General features: G+C 43.1%; 1 protein-coding gene across 6 annotated transcripts in view; it reads left to right on the plus strand.

Annotated features, from left to right (window-relative positions):
* cebpg (CCAAT enhancer binding protein gamma) overlaps positions 1-20,667 on the plus strand; it is a 94,063-nt gene that overhangs the window by 16,126 nt on the left and 57,270 nt on the right. For 4 of the 6 annotated variants that reach the window (XR_009516372.1, XM_059993350.1, XM_059993351.1 and 1 more), the window contains exon 2: positions 16,154-16,232. The gene's annotated coding sequence lies outside the window, so the exon portion shown is untranslated. Of the gene's footprint in view, positions 1-15,830; positions 15,897-16,153; positions 16,233-20,667 lie in introns of those variants that run through there. The other 2 variants (XM_059993352.1, XM_059993353.1) reach the window with 2 other exon arrangements.

A 20,667-nucleotide genomic window follows, 5' to 3' on the forward strand; every position in this document is an offset into this window, starting at 1 on the left:
TCACTATGGAAGACACAGGCAGTATGGTGGAAGTTCTAGGTGTCAGGAAATGTGAGAAGTTGCCATGACAGGTAAGAAAGTTCTTGGGAAACTGAAAAGTCTGAAGGTAGATAAGTCACCCTGACCATTTGGTATACACCCAGAGTTGTGAAAGTGGTGGCTGAGGAGACTGTGGAGGTATTAGTAATGATCTTTCTAGAATCACCGGATTCTAGAATGGTTCTGGAAAATTGCAAATGTCACTCCACTCTTCAAGAAAGGAGAGAGGCAGAAGAAAGGAAACTCTCGGCCATTTAGTCTGACCTCCGGGTACTTGAAGGCACATGATAAATTGGGCCACAGTCAGAATGGTTTCCTCAAGCGAAAATCTTGCCTGACGAATCTGTTGGAATTCTTTGAAGAAATAACAAGCAGGATAGACAAAGGAGAATTGGTTGATGTTACGTACTTCGATTTTTCAGAAGGCCTTTGACAAGGTACCACACAAGCTACAAGCCCATAGTATTATAGGGAATATTCTAAAATGGATAAAGCAATGGTTGATTGGCAGGAGGTAAAGACTAGGAATGAGGGGATTTTTTTGGGGTTGGCTGCCTGTGACTAGTGGTGTTCCATAGGGGTCTATGTTGGGACAGATTCTTTTTACATTATATGTCAATAATTTGGATGATGAAATTAATGGCTTTATTTCAGTTTGCAGACGATATGAAGATATGTTGAGGGGCAAGTAGTTTTGAGGAAGTAGAGAGGCTACAGAAGGACTTAGATGGACTATGACGATGGGCAGAGTAATGACAGATGGAATACAGTGTCAGGAAGTGTATGGTCATCCACTTTAGAAGAAATGAAAAGGTTGACTATTTTCTGAAAGGACAGAAAATACAAAAAACAGATGCAAAAGGACTTGGGAGTCCTTGCACATGATTCCCTAAAGGATAATTTATAGGTTGAGTATGTGGTGAGGAAGGCAAATGCAATGTTAGCTTTCATTTCAAGAGGACAATAATATTAAAAATAAGGATGTAATGTTGAAACTTTTTAAAGTACTGGTGAGGCCTCACTTGTAGTATTGTGAGGAGCTTTGCACCCCTTTTCTTAGAAAAGATGTACTGAAGCTGGAGAGGGTTCAAAGGAGGCTCAGGAAAGTGATTCCAGCATTGAATAGCTTGCCGTATGAAGAGTTTTTGATGGCTCTGGGCCTGTATTCACTGGAATTCAGAAGAATGAGGGGTGACCTAATTGAAACCTATTAAATGGTGAAAGACCTTGATAGTGGATGTGGACGGGATGTTTCTTGTGGTGGGAGAGTCTAAGAGTAGAGTTCACAGCTTCAGAATAGAGGAGCGTCCTTTTGGAACAGAGATGAGGAGGAATTTCTTTAGCCAGAGATTGGTAAATGTTTAGAATTCTTTGCCAGAGATAGCCTTGAAAGCCAAGTCTTTTTGTATATTTAAGGCAGAAATTGATTAGATTCTTGATTGGTCAGGCACGAAGAGATACAGAGAGAAGGCAAGAGATTGGGCTGAGGAAAATTGGATCAGCGATGATGAAATGGTGGAGCAGACCCAATGGGCCAAATAGCCTAATTCTGCTCCTATATCTTGTGGTCTTATGCCAGATTTCTTCAGCCTCTTAAAGAAGTTGAAAAGCTGGTGAGGGTTATGATATCAATGTAGTTGGATCAGAACAGGCTGTTGGTAATGTTCACTCTTGTGAACTTGAAGCCCTCAAACTTCTTGATCTCCGCACTGGTAATGTAAACAGGAGCATGTACATCACCTCTTGCTATCTTCCTGAGGTCAATAGCCATTTCTTTTGTTTTGATGTTTTGCTGTCCAGATGAGCGTAGGACCAAGGAGATGGCATCTGTCATAGGACTGTTTCAGCAATAGGCAAATTGCAGTGGGTTGATATTGTCTGGGAGGCTGGAGTTAATGCATGCTGTAATCAACCTCTTGAAGCACTTCATGACAGTGGATATCAGAGCCACCAGGCAGTAGTCATTTAGGCACAGTAAAAACACAAAATGCTGGCAGAACTCAGCAGGCCAGACAGCGTCTATGGGAGCAGGTAGTGACGACGTTTCAGGCCGAAACCCTTCAACAGGAATGATGCTGTCTGGCCTGCTGAGTTCTGCCAGCATTTTGTGTTTTTATTTATTTCCAGCATCTGCAGATTCGCTGGTGTTGCCTTTGAATTCATTTAGGCACAGTACCTTGTTTTCTTATGTACAAGGACGATAGTGGTCCCCTTAAAGCAAGTGAGAACCTCAGATTGATGCAAGGAGAGCTTGAGAATGTTTACAGTATCTAAAAGAAATATCTAAATGACCCTTCTTTTGGAATGCAGGCTGGGAACTGAGAAATTCTGGAGCGGGATCTTGCAGCCCTCTTTTTTTCAAACTTGTCCAGAGGTTAGATTGCAAGTGTGTGTGAGTGCTATGTAGTTCGGTTTGGATTTCTCTGGGAACTGAGTGCTTTCAATATCCTTGATGCATGCCGATGAAAGCATTTGCTGTAGATGGCATCATTCCTGGGTACTGGGTGAGGAGGTGATTAGTGTTCTGGTAGTGGCTTTTGCACAGTTATACCTTCTGTCGAAACTAGGCTTAATTTGTCAGTCCACCATCAGGTAGGTCACATTTTTGTAATCCCCATTTTTGATTAGTTCCCATGATGATGACACGGGTGGAGCCGGCAGTACTCCTCCTTTTGAGGTGTGAAATTGTTTGTGTTATTCTGCTTTTGTCTCCAGAAGAATGATGTGGGTTCAGACCCCACCTCAGAACTTAAGCTCATAAATCTTAAGAGCAACCTGGAGGAAGTGCTGTTTTAAAGGTGAGGCTGTGAATTCCATAGCCAGAAAGGTAATCAGACTGGTCAGACTCCTGAACAACTGTGTTTATGTTCTGAAAGAAAGCATTGTTATTGAATAAAGTCTGTCGGGGTTTGTTATTTGTGTATTTAACATTTAAAGAACAGAAAAGCAGCATAATTGATGTGTAGTTTGCTTGAAATATTTGGAGCTCAGGTCCATTAGTGCTGAATCTGGAGTAACTCAGTGTGTTAAGCTCTATCTGTGCAGGTAAAGGGACGATCAGTAGTGGGGGCTGAGAGGCTGAGACTATTAAGACTGAGCATATAAAGAGAAGATTGCTGGTATTGAGAAAAGGATATTGAAGGCACTCAGTTCCCAGATAAATCCAAACCGAACTACATAGCACTCACACACACTTGCAATCTAACCTCTGGACAAGTTTAAAAAAAAGAGGGCTGCAAGATCCCGCTCCAGAATTTCTCAGTTCCCAGCCTGCATTCCAAAAGAAGGGTCTACTAGCTATTAACAGACAGCGGTTGGTAGGTGAGGTGGGTAATGGGCAGAATGGATCCAGGTTGGTGGGGTGGGGGTGGGGGTTTGGTGGAATTTTGAGACAGGCTGGTTGGTGATAGTTGAAAGTAAATTTGAGGCTCTTGTATCTCCTTTCTTGATGGCATTAGTGAATCATGGCCTGGATGGTGGGGGTTCTTGATGGTGGATGCTGTTTCTTGCGATAGCGCTCCATGTATATGTGTTCATATATAGGGAGAGCTTTACCCGTGATGGACTAAGCTTGTCCCTACTACTATTTGTTGGCTTTTCTGTTTAAAAGTGTTGGTGTTTCCATGCCAGGCCATGATTCAGTCAATCAGTATGCTCTCCAGTACACATCTATAGAAGTTTGTCACAGAGTTTTAGATCACATGTCGAATCTTCCCAAACTTCCAAGGTGGAAACAGATGAGGGGAAAGATATTGAGCAGATGGAACTAGTTTGGGGGGAATGGGGGAAATAGCATCTAGAAGTTGATATGGAACCAGATGATGGATGAAAAATGGGCAGATAGAATGAGATGGGGGAGAGGGAAAGGATAGTTAGGGGGAAGAAATCCATATAGGTGGATCTGTTGATGATGGCAGGTGGGAGCGTAACAAATCTAGGGTATGGGTATGGATGGGGAAGAATGGGAAAAGGGAATGAGAATCTAGGGTCAAGAAAGGGACACTGAAATATGGATAACCTGGGCTGTTGATTACCAAAGTGAAATATAAGGTGGTCTTTTTCTAGTTGTTTTTGACCTCACCCTGAGAGTGGAGCAGACTGAAGACAGGCAGGTTGACATGGGAATGGAAAAGGAAGTTGAAATGACATGCAACTAGAAGCTCAAAATGTTCATTGTTGACAGAGTGCAGGTTGCCTGTGAAGTAGTTGTCCAGGCTCTCCGTACTCTTATCAAAAGATGCCCTACAGAGAGCAGGTTGCCTGTGAAGTAGTTGTCCAGGCTCTCCGTACTCTTATCAAAAGATGCCCTACAGAGAGCAGGTTGCCTGTGAAGTAGTTGTCCAGGCTCTCCGTACTCTTATCAAAAGATGCCCTACAGAGAGCAGGTTGGAGGAGGTGCATGTGAATCTCTACTTGCAGTTGCAAGAAAAAGTTTTTGAACCCTTTGCAGTTACCTGGCTTTCTGCATTAAATACTCTAAAATGTGGTCTGATCTTCATCTAGGTCACAATAATAGACAAACACAATCTGCATAAATTAGAACACAAACAATTTACTTTTCATAAGACCATAAGGTATAGGAGCACAATTAGGCCTTTTGGACCATTGCATCTACCCTGCCATTTCATCATGGCTGATCCATTTTTCCTCTTAGCCTCAATCTCCTGCAGTCTCCCTGTATCTCTTCATGCTGACCAATCAAGGATTTACCAACCTCTCTTGTAAATGTACATAAAGTCTTGACCTTCACAGCTCCTTGTGGCAAGAATTCTCCAGATTCACCACGCTGTAGCTAAAGAAATTCCTCCTTGTCTCCGTTCTAAAAGGATGCTCCTCTATTCTTCAGTGGCTTGAACGGGACACAACTGCGCAAGAGCGTGGAGGTCAGCCAGTGAGAACAGTGGGAAGAGTTTAAAAAGAAGACAACTTTACAGAGCGGTTGAGGGAGTAGAGGGAGACAGAGTAGGAAGGCTTTGGCTCAACGGGGCTCTGGCGATAAAGGGTTGAAGTGAGGTCGGTTATCTGTGTAGAATACAGACAGAAAGTATGCATGTGAGGCCAGTGTTCTGTGCTCGGTGTCATATGTGGGAGGTCCTGGAGACTTCCAGCCTCCCGGATGGCCACATCTGCACCAAGTGCATTGACCTGCAGCTCCTTAGGGACCACATTAGGGAACTGGAGATGTAGCTCAACGACCTTCGTCTGGTCGGGGAGAGTGAGGAGGTGAAGGAGAGGAGCTATAGGCAGGTAGTCACTCCTGGGGAGACAGATAAGTGGGTAACAGTCAGGAAGAGGAAGAGAAAGAGGCAGATGCCAGAGAGTACCCCAGTGGCTGTCCCCCTTAACAATAAATACTCCTGTTTGAGTACTGTTGGGGGAGACGGCCTACCTGGGGGAAGCAACAGTGGTTGCACCTCTGGCACAGAGTCTAGCGCTGTGGATCAGAAGGGTAGGGAAAGGAAGAGGATGGCAGCAGTGATAGGGGACTCCATAGTTAGCGGGTCAGACAGGCATTTCTGTGGATGCAGGAAGGAAAGCGGATGGTAGTTTGCCTCCCAGGTGCCAGGGTCTGGGATGTTTCTGATTGCGTCCACGATATTTTCAAGTGGGAAGGAGAGCAGCCTGAGGTCGTGGTATATATTGGTACTAACGACATAGGTAGGAAAATGGAGGAGGTCCTGAAATCAGATGACAGGGAGTTGGGAAGGAAATTGAGAAGCAGGACCTCAAAGGTAGTAATCTCGGGATTACTGCCTGTGCCATGTAACAGTGAATATAGGAATAGAATGAAGTAGGATGATAAATATTCATGACTGAGGGATTGGACCAGGGGGCAGGGATTCAGATTTCTGGATCATTGGGATCTCTTCAGGGCCAGGTGTGACCTGTACAAAAAGGATGGGTTGCACTTGAATCTGAGGGGGTCCAATATCCTGGTGGGGAGGTTTGCAAAGGATATTGGGGAGAGTTTAAACTAGAATTGCTGGGGGGTGGGGACCGGTCGAACTGAATTGATGGAGGAAAGGGAGGTTGGCTCACAAATAGAGAAAGCTTGGAGACAATACGAGAGGAAGGATAGGCAGGTGATGGAGAAGAGGCACACTCAGAGTGATGGTTTGAGATGTGTCTATTTTAATGCGAGGAGTATTATGAATAAAGTAGATGAGCTCAGAGCATGGATCAACACTTGGAGCTATGATGTTGTGGCCATTACAGAGACTTGGATGGTGCAGGGGTAGGAATGGCTACTTCTAGTGCCAGGCTTTAGATTGGAGGCAGGCAAAAGAGGTGGTGGTGTTGATCAGAGATAGTGTCATGTCTGCAGAAAAGGACGAAGTCTACGGAGTCACTGTGGGTGGAAGTTAGGAATAGGAAGGGGTCAATAATTCTACTGGGTGCTTTTTTTTTAATAGACCACCCAATAGAAACAAGGACATCGAGGAGCAGATAGGGAGACAGATTCTGCAAAGGTGTAACAATAACAGCGTTGTTGTGGTGGGAGAGTAATTTCCCAAATATTGATTGGCAACTCCCTAAAGTGAGGGGTTTAGATGGGGTGGAGTTTGTTAGGTGTGTCCAGGAAGGTTTCTTGACACAATATGTAGATAAGCCTACAAGAAGAGAGGCTGAACTTGATCTGGTATCGGGAAATGAACCTTGTCAGGTGTCAGGTCTCTCAGTGGGAGAGCATTTTGGAGATGGTGATCACAATACTATCTCCTTTACCATAGCATTGGAGAGAGATAGGAACAGACAAGTTAGGGGAACGTTTAATTGGAGTAATGGGAAATATGAGGCTATCAGGCAGGAACTTGGAAGCATAAATTGTAAACAGATGTTCTCAGGGAAACGTATGGAAGAAATGTGGCAAATAGTCAGGGGATATTTGCATGGGGTTCTGCGTAGATACATTCCGATGAGACGGGAAGGATGGTAGGGTACGTGAACCATGGCGTACAAAGGCTGTTATAAATCTAGTCAAGTAGAAAAGAAGAGCTTATGAAAGGTTAAAAAAACTAGGTAATTATGATAGAGATCTAGAAGATTAAGGCTAGCAGGAGGGAGCTTAAGTATGAAATTAGGGGAGCCAGAAGGGGCCATGAGAAGGCCTTGGCGGACAGGATTAAGGAAAACTCCAAGGCATTCTACAAGTATGTGAAGAGCAAGAGGATAAGACGTGAGAGAATAGGACCCATTAAGTGTGTATGGAACCGGAGGAGATGGCAGAGGTACTTAATGAATACTTTGTTTCAGTATTCACTATGGAAAAGGACTTTGGTGATTGTAGGGATGACTTGCAGCAGACTGAAAAGCTTGAGCATGTAGATTTTAAGGAGGAGGATGTGCTGGAGCTTTTGGAAAGCATCAAGTTGGATAAGTCATCAGGACCAGAGGGGACGTACCCCAGGCTACTGTGGAAAGCGAAGAAGGAGATTGCTGAGTCTCTGGCGATGATCTTTGCATCATCAATGGGGATGGGAGAGGTATTGGAGGGTTACAGATGTTGTTCCATTATTCAATAAAGGGAGTAAAGATAGCCCAGGAAATTATAGACCAGCGAGTCTTACTTCAGTGGTTGGTAAGTTGATGGAGAAGATCCTAAGAGGCATAATTTAACAAACATTTGGAAAGGCATAGTATGATTAGGAATAGTCAGCAAGGCTTTGTCAAAGGCAGGTCGTGCCTTACAAGCCTGATTGAATTTTTTGAGGATGTAACTAAACACATTGATAAGTTTCAATGAGGTCATCTCTCATGCTTCTGAATTCCAGTGAATACAGACCCAGATGCATCAAACGATCTTCATATGACAAGCCGTTTAATACGGGAATCATTTTTGTGAACCTCCTTTGAACCCTCTCCAGTTTCAGCATATCCTTTTTAAGATATGGGACCTAAAACTGCTCAGCATATTCCAAGTGAGGCCCCACCAGTGCTTTATGAAGTCTCAAAATTACATCCTTGCTTTTATATTCCAGTCCTATTGAAATGAATGCTAACATTGCATTTACCTTCCTCGTCACAGACTGAACCTGCAAATTAACCTTTAGGGAATCCTGCACAAGGACTCCCAAGTTCCTTTGCACCTCAAATTTTTGTATTTTATGTCCATTTATAAAATAGTCAATCCTTCATTACTTTTACCAAAGTACGTGATCATACACTTCCCAACACAGTATTCCATCTGCCACTTCTTTCCCCACTCTCCTAATCTAAGTCCATCTGCAGCCTCTCTGCTTCCTCTACACTACCTGCCCCTCCACCTTTCTTCATATCATCTGCAGACTTTGCAACAAAGCCATTAATTCCATCATCCAAATCATTGACAGATAACATAAAAAAGATCGGTCCCAACAGAGATCCCTTTGGAACACCAGTGGTCACTGGCAGCCAACCAGAAAAGGCTTCATTTATTCTAACTCTTTGCCTCCTGCCAAGTTGCCACTGCTTTATCCATGCTAGAATCTTTCCTGTAATACCATGGGCTTGTAGCTTGTTAGGCAGCCTCATGTGTGACACCTTGTCAAAGGCCTTCTGAAAATCCAAGTACATAACATCAACCAATTCTCCTTTGTCTATCCTGTTTGTTATTTCTTCAAAAAATTCCAACAGATTTGTCAGGCAGGATTTTCACTTGAGGAAGCCTTGCTGTCTACAGCCTATTTTATCATTGCTTCCAGGTACCCGGAGACCTCATGCTTAATAATCAACTTCAACGTTTTCCCAACTACTGAGGTCATACTAACTGGTCTTTTATTTCCTTTCATCTGCTCCTCTCCCTTCTTGAAGAGTTGAGTGACATTTGCAATTTTTCAGTCATCTGGTACCATTCCAAAATCTAGTAATTCTTGAAAGATCATTACTAATGCCTCCACGATTTCTTCAGCCACCTCTTTCAGGACTCTAGGGTGTGCACCATCTGATTAGGGTGATTTGTCTACCTACAGACCTTTCTGTTTCCCACGAACCTTCTCTCTAGTTATGATAACTTCACACCCCTGATGCCTGGAACTTCTACCGTACTGCTAGTGTCTTCCACAGTGAAAACTGATGCAAAGTACATATTCAGTTCCTCTTCTTTAATATTATTGACTAGCTTACTTTGATTTACCATCTTTACCTTAATGGCATTTTTAGTTGCCTTCTATTGGTATTTAAAAGCTTCCCAGTCCTCTAATTTCCCACTAATTTTTGCCCTATTACATGCCTTCTCTTTGGCTTGATGTTGGCTTTGACTTCCCTTATTGGCCGTGAACATAAGAACAGAAATTGGAGCAGGAGTAGGCTATCTGACCTGTCGAGCATGCTCCACCATTCGGTAAGTTCATGGCTGTTCTGCCCATCGACTCATCTCCACCTACCTGCCTTTTCCCCCATAACCCTTAATTCATTAAATCATTCCAATGCTTGTGTCATCTTGCCTTTAGAATACTTCTTCCTCTTTGGGACAAATATATTCTGTGCCTTTCGAATTGCTTCCAGAAATTCCAGCCACTGCTGCTCTGCCTTCATCCGTGCTAGCATTCTTTTCCAATCAATTCTGGCCAACTCCTCTCTCATGCCTCTAATTCCTTTCACTCTACTGTAATACTGATACATCTGACTTTAGCTTCTTCTCAAATTTCAGTGTGAAGTCGATCATATAATGACCGCTGGCTCCTAAAGGTTCTTTTACCTTTAGCTCTCTAATCAATTCTGGTTCATTGCACAACACTCAATCCAGAAAAGCTGATGCCCCAGTGGGTCAACCACAAGCTGTATAAAAAGTCAACTCATAGGCATTCCAGAAGTTCACCCTCTTGTTATTCCACACCAACCTGATTTTCCCAATCTAAATGCATATTGAAGTCCCTCATGACTATTGTAACACTGACCTTTTGGCATCCATTTTCTATCTCCTGTTGTAACTTGTAGACCACATCCTTGCTACTGTTTGAGGGTCTGTATATGACTCCCATCAGAGTCTTTTTACCATTATAGTTCCTTAGCTCTATCCACAATGATTCAACTCCTTCTGACCCGATATTAGCTCTTTCTAATGGTTTAGTTTCATTTTTCACCAACAGAGCCATGCCATCCCCTTTGCCTTTCTGCCTATCTTTTCGATGCAATGTTTATCTTTGGACATTAAGCTCCCAGCTATAATCTTCTTTCACCCATGATTCAGTGATGCCTACAACATCATGCTTGCCAACACTGCTGTACTACAAGTTCATTGACCTTATTCTGTATTCTGCATGTATTCAAATGTAACACCTTTTAGTTTTGTATTCACCCTTCTCAATTTTGGCAACCTTTTACATTGCAACTTATCCTGTTGACTGCAATGTTGCCCTATCATCAGCTTCTCCTTGCCAGGAGTCTTACTACACATTGCCTCTCTTTATAAACCAACTACCTCATCTTCAGCACCACCATTCCAGCTGCCATTCCCCTGCCATATTAGATTAAACCCACCCAAACAACTTTAGCCATCCTGCCTGCAAGGATATTGGACCCCCTTGGTTCAGGTATAAGCTGTCCCTTTTCTATAGGTCTTACCTTCCCAAGAAGTGATCCCAGTAATCTATAAATCTAAATCCCTGCCCTCAGCCATGCATTCACCTGCCAAATCATCCTATTCTTAAGAGATTACTACCTGGAGGTCCTGTTCCTCAGCTTTCTACCAAGCTCCCTAAAATCTCTCTTCAGGATCTCCTAACCATTTCAAACTATGTTATTGGTGCCAATATGTACCAAGACTTTTGACTGCTCATCCTCACCATTGAGAATGCCATTGACACGATTGAGACATCCCTGATCCTAGCACCTGGGAGCCAACATGCCATCCAAATATCTCTATCGTGCACACAGAACCTTGTCTCTGTTCCTACGAAGGAATCTTTGATCAACACTGCAGTTTTCTTCACCTGTTCTCTTCTGAGCCATGGCACCAGACTCAGTGCCAGAGACCTGGCCACTTTGGCTCCCCCCTCCCAACCCCCAGCCCCAGTAGGTCATCCCCCTCAATGGTATCTAAAGTTGTATACTTATTATTGAGGGGAATGGCCACAGGTAGTACTCTGCACTGGCTGTGCATTTCCCCAACTTGACACACCAGTTACCTGCCTTCTGTAACACAGTGGTGACTATCTCCATGTAGTTCATGTCTATCATTTCCTCATTCTCCTGTATGATCGAAGGTCATCAAACTGCAGCTGTAGTTCCTTACTATGTTCTCTCAGGTCCTGTAGCTCGATACACCTGGTGCAGATGTGTTTTTCTGGCAGACTGGTGGTCTCCCAGACTTCCCACAGTACAAAATACTGCCCTGGAGCCATTCTTGCTAAACTATGCACTAATAGATAAGAATGAACAAACAAGAACACAGAGAGTAACTTACACAAGACAAGCTACCCTGCCCATGCCCGATGAGCCAAACCCATTCTAAAGATTGGGGCACTCAAAAGAATGGCTCTGCTCGCACCTGTGATATTTGTATTCCCCCTTTCTGATGAATCCCTATTGCTGATTGATCGCTCCTCAACTCAGAAACTAATGCGAAGCTCTGCCTTTGAAATCTGAATTGTTGCCCTGATGTAAAAAGTAGCTCTTTTCACACACCCCTGGTTTGTGTATTTCTTGTCTTTATTGAACACATTGTTTAATCATTCACAGTCCAGGCTGGAAAAAGAATATGAACCCTTGTGTTTCATAAATGGTAGAACCTCCTTCAGCAGCAATGACGTCCACAAACGTTTCCTGTAGCTGCTGATCAGACTTGAGGAATTTTAGATCATACCTCCATACAAAACTCTTTCAGTTCCTCAGTATTCCTGGGATACCTTTCATGAACAGCCTCTTCAGGTCATGCCATGACATATCAATTGGATTAAGATTAGACTCTGGCTTAGCCATTCCAAAACACCGTTTAAAAAAAACTATTCTGTTGTAGCTTAACTCTTGTGTTTCAGATCATCGTCTTGTATCATCCAACTTCTATTAAGCTTAAGGTGATGGACTGCTACCTTGCAATTCTCCTGTAAAATGACTTGATACAATTTTGAATTCATTGTTCCCTCAATAATTACGAGCTGCCCAGTCCCTGAGGCAGCAATGTAGTTTCATACCATGGTAATCCTTTATGCTGAAGGGTCTTGGCCCAAAACGTTGACTGTTCTCTTTTCCATAAATTCAGCTTGGCCTGCTGAGTTCCTCAGAATTTTGTGTGTGTTGCTGGTTTCTACCCTCACTGGCATGTGGCATGGCAGCAATCCAGAAATTACTACCCAGGTGGTCCTGCTTTTCAGCTTTCTACCTCAGCTCTTTAAATTCTCTTTTCAGGATCTCATTGCTTTTCCTCCTTATGTCGTTGGTACCAATCTGTACCAGGACATCTGTCTGCTCTCCCTCCCTCTCCAAAATGTTGTGTACACAATGTGAGACATCCCTGACCCTGGCACCTGGGAGGCAACATACTTATCTGGGTGTCCTGTTCACGTCGACAGGATCTCCTGTCTGTTCCCCTTAATACTGAGTCCCCTATCACTACCGCTCCCTTCTCTGTCTTTCCCTTCTGCACCATGAACCCATTCTCAGTGTCTATAAACCAGTCACCATCACATTCTCCCAGGTGGTCACCCCCCACAAAAGTATCCAAAGCGGTATAATAGTTTTTGAGGGAATGGCCACAGGGGCGCTCTGCTCTCTCTGACTATTTCCATTTCTCCTGACAGTCACCCAGCTGCATGCCTCCTGCAACTACAGGGTGACTACTTCCCTGTAGCTTTGATCAATTATCTCTTCACTGTCCTGTACAAGCTGAAGATCATCCAGCTGCTGCTCCAGATCCTTAACACGGTCTTCAAGAAACTGCAGCCAGATACAATTCACGCAGATGTAGTTCCCCGTAAGATTCTGGGTTTCTCAGCTCTCCTACATCCGGCATGAAGAACACACCACGGCCATTTAAATGGCACAGTAAGAGAGGAAAAAAAGACGAAAAAGGAAACCTTAACAGATACTTTACACAGAGCTGAAGCCTCTTTGGGCCAAAGTCTGTTGGTCCTACTCTCACCACTGGTCTACTCCCGACAAAGGACCAACTTAACCCTTCTGTACTTTTATTTAGTTCGTAGAGCTCTGTTGACACCACTGCTAGGCCATGGAGCTCTCTTTTTAAAGAACCACTGCTGACCTGCGAGAAATGCCTCTTCATAGAGCTCTGTTATAACCATATAACAATCACAGCACGGAAACAGGCCATCTCGGCCCTCCTAGTCCGTGCCGAACTCTTAATCTCACCTAGTCCCACCTACCCGCACTCAGCCCATAACCCTCCACTCCTTTCCTGTCCATATACCTATCCAATTTTACCTTAAATGACACAACTGAACTGGCCTTTACTACTTCTACAGGAAGATCATTCCACACAGCTATCACTCTCTGAGTAAAGAAATACCCCCTCGTGTTTCCCTTAAACTTCTGCCCCCTAACTCTCAAATCATGTCCTCTCGTTTGAATCTCCCCTACTCTCAATGGAAACAGCCTATTCACGTCAACTCTTATCTATTCCTCTCAAAATTTTAAATACCTCGATCAAATCCCCCCTCAACCTTCTACGCTCCAATGAATAGAGACCTAACTTGTTCAACCTTTCTCTGTAAGTTAAGTGCTGAAACCCAGGTAACATCCTAGTAAATCGTCTCTGCACTCTCTCTATTTTATTGATATCTTTCCTATAATTCGGTGACCAGAACTGTACACAATATTCCAAATTTGGCCTTACCAATGCCTTGTACAATTTTAACATTACATCCCAACTTCTGTACTCAATGCTCTGATTTATAAAGGCCAGCGTTCCAAAAGCCTTCTTCACCACCTTATCTACATGAGACTCCACCTTCAGGGAACTATGCACTGTTATTCCTAGATCTCTCTGTTCCTCTGCATTCCTCAATGCCCTACCATTTACCCTGTGTGTTCTATTTGGATTATTCCTGCCAAAATGTAGAACCTCACACTTCTCAGCATTAAACTTCATCTGCCAACGTTCAGCCCATTCTTCTAACCGGCATAAATCTCCCTGCAAGCTTTGAAAACCCACCTCATTATCCACAACACCTCCTACCTTAGTGTCATCGGCATACTTACTAATCCAATTTACCACCCCATCATCCAGATCATTTATGTATATTACAAACAACATTGGGCCCAAAACAGATCCCTGAGGCACCCTGCTAGTCACCGGCCTCCATCCTGATAAACAATTATCCACCACTACTCTCTGGCATCTCCCATCTAGCCACTGTTGAATCCATTTTATTACTCCAGCATTAATACCTAACGACTGAACCTTCTTAACTAACCTTCCATGTGGAACTTTGTCAAAGGCTTTGCTGAAGTCCATATAGACTACATCCACTGCCTTACCCTCGTCAACATTCCTCGTAACTTTTTCAAAAAATTCAATAAGGTTTGTCGAACATGACCTTCCACGCACAAATCCATGCTGGCTACTCCTAATCAGATCCTGTCTATCCAGATAATTATAAATACTATCTCTAAGAATACTCTAAGAATACTGTTGACGCTGCTTGTTAGTTTAGGCAGATTGTGTTTGTCAATTATTTTGATTCTGAAAATCAGATCAGGTTTTATGAGTAATTAATACAGAGAACCAGGTAATTGTAAAGGGTTACCATAATTTTTCTTACAACTGTACCTGGAAGGGCTATTTAATCTCTGGGTGGTGCATCTCCTGTAGTTGTAAGCAGAGTGCCAGGAGACGGAGAGATGTGAGAGGAGAGTGGAGCACACTAGGGAGTCGTGGAGAGTACTGTCCTTGCAGAAATTGGGGAAGAAGGGAGAGGGAAAGATCTGGCATGGTGGGGTCTCATTGCTGCTGGTGAAAGTGGTGTAGGGTGACACATATACTGCATGCCTAGCCAGTAGGGTGCGAGGTGAGGATCAGGGGAATTCCATCTCCGTTCTGTTTGGGTGAGGGCTAGGGTTAGAATAGATATGCAGCAAATGGAGGAAATGTGAGGGCTCTAACTGGCAGAGGGGAAGCCACATTTCCAAAGGAGAACAGTTTGGAAGCCTTGGAACAGAAAATGTTAAGAGCAGATGTGTCTGAGAAGAGACTGCGAGAAGGGGATGAGGTCTTTAGAGAAGACAGTTAGAACAAGGTGTAGTTATTGGGAGTTGTTGGGTTTGTGGCAGATGTTAGTGGCTAATTTGCCTCCTGAGTTGAAACCAGTCCAGAAAAGGGAGAGAAGTGTCAGAAATGGTTCATGAGCCCAAGGTGGCAGTTTGTTGTAAAGATGGTAAAATTGATGAGTACTGTTCGAATTGATTTAAAATTGACTACATTGAAATACATTGGATTTAGATTGTAACACACAAAATCTATGGAAAAGAGTTTCAGGCCAAGACCCTTCAGCAGGACTGGAGGAAAAAAGATGAGGAGTAAATATAAAAAGTGGGGGGAGGAGAAGGAAAAACACAAGGTGATGGGTAAGACCAGGAGGGGAAGTGTGAAGTAAAGAGCTGGGAAGTTGTTTGGTGAAAGAGAGAGACATATTCGGAATGAGAAATGGAAATGAGGGTCTCCCAGTGACCACCCATTTTAATCCCACCTCCCATTCCCATTCTGATATGTCTCTCCACTAACAGTAAGAACATTCATTTATTGCAGGAGTCTGTGGACCCCTTGAGGATTGGTACTGTTCTATGGGTTGGGAACCCCTGGTGTTATTTCTCCATCTGTTGTTTCAACAGGACAGAATCAAACAGATACTCTGGAAATATTGCTTATAAATTTAAGGAGTGTGGTAGCAATGTGATGTGTCTAGTCTGGTAATCCAGAGGCCTAGGTAAGTTTTTTGTTATCTAATTGTAGACCTATGTAACCAAACTGACCAAGGTGTACCCACAACAAATATATTACACAGCACATAAACCAAATATTACCACAAATATGTTAATAAAATGTAATTCAAAGTGCATATGAAGTGAGCAGGACAGTAAACAGCTCACTATCCTAGTATTCATTAGTCTGTGTCTGAATGCAGAAGCTGTTACTCAGTCTGGCAGTCCTAATCCTAATGCTCCTGTATCTCCTTCCTGACAGTAGTGGGTCAAAGAAATTGTTGAGGATCTCTACTACCACATATTCCAGAGTCTCAGGCTCTTCATCTACAACACTCCAGGTAAGTGCCACAAATAAGGGAGAGGAGACCCTGTACCACACAATGATGAAACCAGATAGGACATTCAATGGTGCTCCTGTAGAAAGTTGTTAAGATGGAGACAAGGACTTTACACGCCTCAATCTCCTCAGTGTAGCTGCTTCTTTGCCTTCTTGACTAATGAGGAGTGTTGTGGGTCCTGGGTTAGATCGTCCATTATGTGTACACCAGGAAATTTTGTGCTTTTTCACTCTTTGCAAGGCAGAGCCATTGATGTGTGACGTTGAGTGGTTGGCCTGCACTTTCCTGAAGTCCACAATCAATTGCCTTGTCCATGTTGAGACTCAGGTGGTTGTTCTCACACCACTTGACAAGCTTCTGTACCTCCTCTCTGATACAAACTCATCCTTGTTGCTGATGAGGCCAACCACTGTTGTATCATCTGTGAACTGGATGATGTGGTATGAGTTGGTTCTGGCAGTGCAGTCATGAGTCTGCAGCGTGCTGAGTACATAACCCTGGGGGGCCTCAGTGCTCAGTGCTGGGGAGCTTGAGATGTTGCTACAAATTCGGACTAACTGGGGTCTTTCAGTCAAAAAGTCCAAGATCCAGTTACAGAGAAGGTTGTTGAGTCTCAACTGGGGCAATGGCCTGTAGGCAGTTCAAATGCCATCAAAGCAGTTGTGAATTTACATTTGGATTAAGTAATTTTAGAATAACATCAATAGAGCTGGTTGTTGCTATTAGTAACCATTGAACCAGTACTTATGGTGAAAACAATCTGAGTCATACAGACGTACAGAGTAAAACCAGGCCCTTGGCCATTCAATGTCCATGCTAGCCTTTGCTTATCCACATCAAAATAAACTGCTGTTTTCCAGCTCTCTGTCTGGAGTCTTCTATGTCTTATTGGTAAACTATATATTTGTTGTTAGATACTTTCTTAAAGAATGGGTTTGAGATTCCAACCACCTTGATCAGAAGATCCTTTCAGAATTCTCCTGTAAACCTAAGCCTTCTGATTTTAGACACCCCTGTTACAGGGTATAATTTCTTTCTAGCAACCTCATCTTTGGCCCTTGTAATCATCTCAGAAAGGTTTCCCTCTAAGGAAAACAAATCCCATCTATCCAGTCTGGTTTTATGTGTGTTCTTTATATATAAAAAAAATCTACAACTTTAGTCAAGCTTGTGTGTAACTAGCTTCTGAAATAATTACTTCATGCTGGAGCAGTTATGGTGGACTAGTAAATACAAAACTTGCTTGCAACTCTGAAATAAATTGAGCAAATTATTTTAAAAGTTTGCAGTTAATTGGACAAAACCACAATGTCCTTATGGATTATCAAAAATGTGACAATATAAGACAGTTCTGCAAAACAGGTCATGGAGTAAAGGATTGAAGAACAGTGTGGATAAAATATTAACTCAATACAAAGCAAAGGTCATGGCAAATATATGTCCTTCAAACTGGGATTACTGCTTTAAAAAATAATACATTAGTGGATTGGAGATGAGTGCAAGATAAAATTTCAAAGTGACATCAAATTTTGAGGCGTAACAGGGAAAAGGATAGCAATAATAGGAGTGTATAGACAGGCTGATTTGGCAGACCAGTGACAGATGGAACTTCAATCTCCTCGTGTGAAGTGATGCATTTTGGCACAAGCAATGAGGTGAGGCTAGATAACACAGTTCTAAAGGGTGTGCAGGAACAGAAGGATCTGGATGTATAAATGTGCATAAATCTGCAGAAGTGGCAGGACGTGTTGATAGAGTGGTTAGTAAAGCATATGGGATCCTTGGATCTGTGTAGGAACAAAAAGATAGGATGATTTTGTTGAACTTTTATAAATGATAGGCCAGAACTTGAGATTATTGTCCAATTCTAGAGATCACATATTTGAAAAAGTTTGTGAAGGTCCTAGGAAAAATGTAGAAGACATTTAATTAGTTCCAGGAGTCTGAGGTATTGGTAAAAATTTTATGCTGAAGGAGTTGGAATTGTTTTAAGAGGAAAGAGAGTCTTCATGAATGTCTTATACATTGTTCTTAGGACCTTCACAAATAATGATGGTTCCAGTAGGGAAACGAGAGGAATGCTGTTTTGAGTAAAAGATGATCTGAACACCAAGGGACACTGATTAAAGTGCAGGACAAACCATGTGGGGATGGTAGAAGAAGGGATAATCAGGAGTTTCAGAAGGAAATTGGATAAGCATTTGAGAGAAATAATTTACAGGGCAAAGCAGCCTTCTGTGCTCTACCGGTTCTATGACTTGTGTGTAAATCAGATTTGCAAATTCAGAATTCAGCTATCTGAGCTGGGTGTTCCCTGGTGCTCTGCTACCTTGCGCTAATATACATTGGCACTTTTAATTGCTACTTCCCTTTTCAAATTTGTATCTTTCATGAATTATGCACATTCCGTGATACAATTTAACTTGCAGCTTTCAAACTAGTTTTGAATTTTATTGTAGAACTGGCTTGATATTAGTGTATTTATTTTCATGGTATTGAATTATGCTGATTGGTGCCAATTACAAACAAAACAACCAGCTATCAACTGCTATGCTTCAGCACAGCCTGCGCCTGTGTATACCTGCATTAGATGCCCAAATCCAAGAGGTGGTGAATGTCAGATGCTGGCACATGTGTGCTGCATTACTGGAACAGTAAGGTACATCTTCTTCTCCCCTGCCTTTGCAGCATTCTGAAGAGGCCACTTCCTCTGTCTATATTGTCTATTTAGAGCTCTTTAAGGATAGCAGGGTCAAGGGATATGGGGAGAAACAGGAACGGGATACTGATTGTGGATGATCAGCCATGATCACATTGAATGGCGGTGCTGGCTCGAAGGGCCAAATGGTCTACTCCTGTGCCTATTGTCTATTGTCTCTGGTCTAACTATGCATCTTCTCACGGCACTTCCCTTTATAACTGCAGGAGGTGTAATACCTGCCATTTTACCTCCTCCCTTCCCACCCTACAGGTACTTAAGCAGTCTTTCCAGGTGAAGTAGCAGTTCATTGGTGCTTCACTGGGGTGAAGGGACTCAGAATAGGATAGATGGTAAAAAGCGTGCAGTCAGACTGTCGGGAGGGCAGGCAGATGATAGGACAAAATGCAGCCAGCAGGATGAGTATCAGTTCATTAGGGATGCAGAATCAAAAAGGATAGCAACTACAGTACTCAGTGTTATATCTCAATGTAGTGAATATATGAAATAAGGTGGATGACCTTGTGCAGTGTTACACATTGTCAGGTATGATGTGGCCATCACTGAAGGATGGTTGTAGTTGGGAGCTGAATGTTCAAGGTTACACATTGTATCAGAGGGGTAGGATGGTAGGCAGAGGGGATGGTGTGGCTCTGCTGGAAAAGAATGGCATCAAATCAGTAGAAATCAAGATGTACAAACAAGCTGGATGAACTCAGCAGATCGGGCAGCATCCGTTGAAATGAGCAGTCAGTGTTTCGGTCCGAGACCCTTAGTCAGGACTGATGAAGAGAGGCAGAGATCACAGAGGGTGAGCAGTGAGAAATGGCCTCATTGAACTCCTGTTGAAGAGAAGATTTAAACTTCTTCAGGGTAGGCATACCTCGAAGAGACTTCGCAGTGGAGTAATGAATAGTAAACACAAAGTACACTGCAGATGCTGTGGTCAAATCAAGACGTACAAACAAGCTGGATGAACTCAGCAGGTCGGGCAGCATCCATTGAAATGAGCAGTCAGTGTTTTGGGCCGAGACCCTTCGTCAGTCCTGTCACTCCATTCTTTAAGAAAGGATGAAGGCAGCAGAAGGGAAATTATAGATCAACACACACAAAATGCTGGTGGAACACAGCAGGCCAAGCAGCATCTATAAGAAGAAGCACTGTTGACGTTTCGGGCTGAGATCCTTCGTCAGGACTGTTAAATTATAGATCAGTTAGCCTGACCTCAGTGGTTGGGAAGATGTTGGCGTCAATTGTTAGGGTGAAGGTATGGAGTTCTTGGTGACACAGGAGAAGATAGGACAAAGTCACCATGGTTTCCTTCATGGAAAATCTTGCTTGGCAGACCTGCTGGAAATCTTTGAGGAGATTAAAAGTAGGATAGGTACAGGGGATGCAGTGGATGTTGTATATTTGAATTTTTCAGTCAACTTTTGACAAGTTGCCACACATGAGGCTGCTTACCAAGTTAGAGCCCATAGTATTACAGGAAGATTACTGGCATGTTTAGAGCATTGGCTGATTGGTAGGAGGCAGTGAGTAACGGTGTTCTGCAAGGCTCGGTGTTGGGACCACTTCTTTTTATGTTGTATATCAATGATTTAGATCAGGGGTGGGCAAACTTCTTGACTTGTGGGCCACAAAGGGTTCTAAAATTTGACAGGGGGGCCGGACCAGGAGCAGATGGACGGAGTGTTTTGGTAATACACCTCATAAGAGAAAATAAAATATCATGGG

This window comes from Hypanus sabinus, chromosome 17 (assembly GCF_030144855.1).
Source record: "Hypanus sabinus isolate sHypSab1 chromosome 17, sHypSab1.hap1, whole genome shotgun sequence".
Lineage (NCBI taxonomy): Eukaryota > Metazoa > Chordata > Chondrichthyes > Myliobatiformes > Dasyatidae > Hypanus > Hypanus sabinus.